Source organism: Lagenorhynchus albirostris, chromosome 4, assembly GCF_949774975.1.
Source record: "Lagenorhynchus albirostris chromosome 4, mLagAlb1.1, whole genome shotgun sequence".
NCBI classification, from domain to species: Eukaryota; Metazoa; Chordata; class Mammalia; order Artiodactyla; family Delphinidae; genus Lagenorhynchus; species Lagenorhynchus albirostris.
In genome coordinates this window covers 114951523-114956850 of record NC_083098.1, presented here as the reverse complement: position 1 = coordinate 114956850, position 5328 = coordinate 114951523, and positions in this window count along the sequence as shown.

Sequence of the window (5328 nt, the reverse complement as noted above, 5' to 3'; positions counted from 1 at the left end):
AATATATGTCAATCCCAATCTCCCAGTTCATCCCACCACCCCCCGCCCCCCGCTTTCCCCCTTGGTGTCTATACGTTTGTGCTCTACATCTGTGTCTCCATTTCTGCCTTGCAAACGGGTTCATCTGTACTATTTTCTAGATTCCACATATATGTGTTAATATCCTATATTTGTTTTTCTCTTTCTGACTTACTTCACTCTGTATGACTGTCTCTAGGTCCATCCACGTCTCTACAAATGACCCAGTTTCGTTCCTTTTAAATGGCTGAGTTCCATTGTATATATGTACCATGTCTTCCCGATGCATTAGTCTCTTGATGGGCATTTAGGTTGCTTCCATGACCTGGCTATTGTAAACAGTGCTGCAATGAACATTGGGGTGCATGTGTCTTTTTGAATTATGGTTTTCTCTGGGTATAGGCCCAAGTAGTGGGATTGCTAGGTCATATGGTATTTCTATTTTTAGTTTTTTAAGGAACCTCCATACTGTTCTCCATAGTGGCTGTATCAATTTACATTCCCACCAACAGTGCAAGAGGGTTCCCTTTTCTCCACACCTTCTCCAGCATTTGTTGTTTGTAGATTTTTCTGATGATGCCCATTGTAATAGGTGTGAGGTAATACCTCATTGTAGTTTTGATTTGCATTTCTCTAATAATTAGTGATGTTGAGCAGCTTTTCATGTGCCTCTTGGCCATCTGCATGTCTTCTTTGGAGAAATGTCTATTTAGGTCTTCTGCCCATTTTCTGATTGGGTTGTTTGTTTTTTTAATATTGAGCTGCATGAGTTGTTTATATATTTTGGAGATCAATCCTTTGTCTGTTGATTTGTTTGCAAATACTTTCTCCCATTCTGAGGGTTGTCTTTATGTCTTGTTTACAGTTTCCTTTGCTGTGCAAAAGCTTTTAAGTTTCACTAGGTCCCATTTGTTTATTTTTGTTTTTATTTCCATTACTCTAGGAGGTGGGTCAAAAAGGACTTTGCTGTGATTTATGTCAAAGAGTGTTCTTCCTAAGTTTTCCTCTAAGAGTTTTATAGTGTCCAGCCTAACATTTAGGTCTTTAATCCATTTTGAGTTTAGTTTTGTGTATGGTGTTAGGAAGTGTTCAAATTTCATTCTTTTACATGTAGCTGTCCAGTTTTCCCAGCACCACTTATTGAAGAGACTGTCTTTTCTCCATTGTATATCCTTGCTCCTTTGTCACAGATTAGTTGACCATAAGTGCGTGGGTTTACCTCTGGGCTTTCTATCCTGTTCCATTGATCTATGTTTCTGTTTTTGTGCCAGTACCATATTGTCTTGACCATTGCAGCTTTGTGGTAGAGTCTGAAGTCAGGGAGTCCGATTCCTCCAGCTCCGTTTTCTTCCCTCAAGATTTCTTTGGTTATTTGGGGTCTTTTGTGTCTGCATACAAATTTTAAGATTTTTTTTGTTCTAGTTCTGTAAAAAATGCCATTGGTAACTTGATATGGATTTCATTGAATCTGTAGATTGCTTTGGGTAGTATAGTCCTTTCCACAATATTGATTCTTCCAATCCAAGAACATGGTATACCTCTCCATCTGTTTGTGTCATCTTTGATTTCTTTCATCAGTGTCTTATAGTTTTCTGAGTACAGGTCTTTTACCTCCTTAGGTAGCTTTATTCCCAGGTATTTTATTCTTTTTGTTGCAATGGTGAATGGGATTGTTTCCTTAATCTCTCTTTCTGAGCTTTTGTTGTTAGTGTATAGGAATGCAAGAGATTTCTGTGTATTAATTTTGTATCCTGAAACTTTACCAAATTCATTGATTAGCTCTAGTAGTTTTCTGGTGGCATCTTTAGGATTGTCTGTGTATAGTATCATGTCATCTGCTAACAGTGACAGTTTTACTTCTTCTTTTCCAATTTGTACTCCTTTTATTTCTTTTTCTTCTCTGATTGCTGTGACTAGGACTTCTAAAACTATGTTAAATAATAGTGGTGACAGTGGACATCTTTGTCTTGTTCTTGATTTTAGAGGAAAATTCATTCACCATTGAGAATGATGTTTGCTGTGGGTTTGTCATATATGGCCAGGTTCCCTCTATGCCCACTTTCTGGAGAGTTTTTATCATAAATTGGTGTTGAATTTTGTCAAAAGCTTTTTCTGCATCTGTTGAGATGATCATATGGTTTCTATTCTTCAATTTGTTAATATGGTGTATCGCACTGATTGATTTGCATATATTGAAGAATCCTTGCATCTCTGGGATAAATCCCACTTGATCATGATGTATGATCCTTTTAATGTGTTGTTGGAATCTGTTTGTTAGTATTTTGTTGAGGATTTTGGCACCTATATTCATCAGCGATATTGGTATGTAATTTTCTTTTTTTTAATATCTTTGTCTGGTTTTGGTATCAGGGTGATGGTGGCCTAGTAGAATGAGTTTGGGAGTGTTCCTTCCTCTGCAATTTTTGGGAAGAGCTTGAGAAGGATAGGTGTTAGCTGTTCTTTAAATGTTTGGTAGAATTCACCTGTGAAGCCGTCTGGTCCTGGACTTTTGTTTGTTGGAAGATTTTTAATCACAGTTTCAATTTCATTACTTGTCATTGGTCTGTTCATGTTTTCTGTTTCTTCTTGGTTCAGTCTTGGAAGGTTATACCTTTCTAAGAATTTGTCCATTTCTTCCAGGTTGTCCATTTTATTGGCATAGAGTTGCTTGTAGTAGTCTCTTAGGATGCTTTGTATTTCTGTGGTGTCTGTTGTAACGTCTTTTTCATTTCTAATTTTATTGATTTGAGTCCTCTCCCTCTTTTTCTTGATGAGTCTGGCTAAAGGTTTATCAATTTTGTTTATCTTCTGAAAGAACCAGCTTTTAGTTTTATTGATCTTGGCTATTGTTTTCTTTGTTTCTATTTCATTTATTTCTGCTCTGATCTTTATGATATCTTTCCTTCTACTAACTTTGGGCTTTGTTTGTTCTTCTTTCTCTAGTTTCTTTAGGCATAAGGTTAGATAGTTTATTTGAGATCTTTCTTGTTTCTTGAGGTAGGATTTTATTGCTTCAAACGTCCTTCTTAGAACTGCTTTTGCTGCATCCCATAGGTTTTGGATCATTGTGTTTTTGCTGTCATTTGTCTCTAGGTATTTTTTGATTTCCTCCTTGATTTCTTAAGATCTCTTGGTTATTTAGTAATGTATTGTTTAGCCTCCATGTGTCTGTGGTTTTTATCCCTGTAATTGATTTCTAATCTCATAGCATTGTGGTCGGAAAAGATGCTTGATATAATTTCAGTTTTCTTAAATTTACCAATGTTCGATTTGTTACCCAAGATGTGATCTATCCTGGAGAATGTTCCATGTGCACTTGAGAACAAAGTGTAATCTGCTGTTTTTGAATGGAATGTCCTATAAATATCAATTAAATCTATCTGGTCTATTGTGTCATTTAAAGCTTGTGTTTCCCTATTACTTTTCTGTTTGGATTATCTGTCCATTGGTGTAAGTGAGGTGTTAAATTCCCCTACTATTATTGTGTTGCTGTCGATTTCCTCTTTTATAAGTGTTAGCATTTGCCTTATGTGTTGAGGTGCTCCTATGTTGGGTGCATATATATTTGTAATTTTTATATCTTCTTCTTGGATTGATCCCTTGATCATTATGTAGTGTCCTTCTTTGTCTCTTGTAACATTCTTAATTTTAAAGTTTATTTTATCTGAAATGAGTATTGCTACTCCAGCTTTCTTTTGATTTCCATTTGCATGGAATATCTTTTTCCATCCCCTCAGTTTCAGTCCATATGTGTCCCTAGGTCTGAAGTGGGCCTCTTATAGACAGCACATATATGTGTCTTGTTTTTGTATCCGTTCAGTGAGCCTGTGTCTTTTGGTTGGATCATTTAATCCACTCACATTTAAGGTAATTATTGATATGTATGTTCCTATTACCATTTCCTTAATTGTTCTGGGTTTGTTATTGTAGGTCCTTTCCTTCTTTTGTGTTTCCCACTTAGAGAAGTTCCTTTAGCATTTGTTGTAGAGCTGGTTTGGTGGTGCTGAATTCTCTTAGCTTTTGCTTGTCTGTTAATCTTTTGATTTCTCCATTGAATCTGAATGAGATACTTGCCAGGTAGTGTAATCTTGGTTGTAGGTTCTTCCCTTTCATCACTTTAAGTATATCATGCCACTCCCTTTGGCTTGTAGAGTTTCTGCTGAGAAATCAGCTGTTAACCTTACGGGGGTTTCCTTGTATGTTATTTGTCATTTTTCCCTTGTTGCTTTTAATAATTTTTCTTTGCCTGTAATTTTTGTCAATTTTATTACTATGTTTCGGCATGCTTCTCCTTGGTTTATCCTGCCTGGGACTCTCTGAGCTTCCTGGACTTGGGTGGCTATTTCCTTTCCCATGTTAGGGAAGTTGTTGACTATAATCTCTTCAAATATTTTCTCGGGTCCTTTCTCTCTCTCTTCTCCTTCTGGAACCCCTATAATGCGAATGTTGGTGCGTTTAATGTTGCCCAGAGGTCTCTTAAGCTTTTTTCGTTACTTTTCATTCTTTTTTTTTTTTTAACATCTTTATTGGGGTATAATTGCTTTACAATGGTGTGTTAGTTTCTGCTTTATAACAAAGTGAATCAGTCATACATAAACATATGCATTCTTTTTTCTTTATTCTGTTCCACAAGTAGTGAATTCCACCATCTGTTTTCCAGGTCACTTATCCGTTCTTCTGCCTCAGTTATTCTCCTATTGATTCCTTCTAGTATTTTTCATTTCAGTTATTGTATTGTTCATCTCTGTTTGTTTGTTCTTTAATTCTTCTAGGTGTTTGTTCTTTAATTCTTCTAGGTCTTTGTTAAACATTTCTTGCATCTTCTCCATCTTTGCCTCCATTGTTTTTCTGATGTCCTGGATCATCTTCAGTATAATTATTCTGAATTCTTTTTCTGGAAGGTTACCTATCTCCATGTCATTTAGTTTTTTTTTTTTTTTCTGGGGTTTTATCTTGTTCCTTCCTCTGGTACATATTCCTCTGCCTTTTTGTTTTGTCTAACTTTCTGTAAGTGTGGTTTTCATTCCACAGGCTGCAGGATTGTAGTTCTTGCTTCTGCTGTCTGCCTTCTGGTGGACAAGGCTATCTAAAGGCTTGTGCAAGCTTCCTGATGGGAGGGACTGGTGGTGGGTAGAGCTGGGTGTTGCTCTGGTAGGCAGAGCTCAGTAAAACTTTAATCCGCTTATCTGCTGATGGGTGGGGCTGAGTTCCCTCCCTGTTGGTTGTTTGGCCTGAGGCAACCCAACACTGGAGCCTACCCAGCTCTTTGGTGGGGCTAATGGTAGACTCCAGGAGGGCTTACACCAAAGA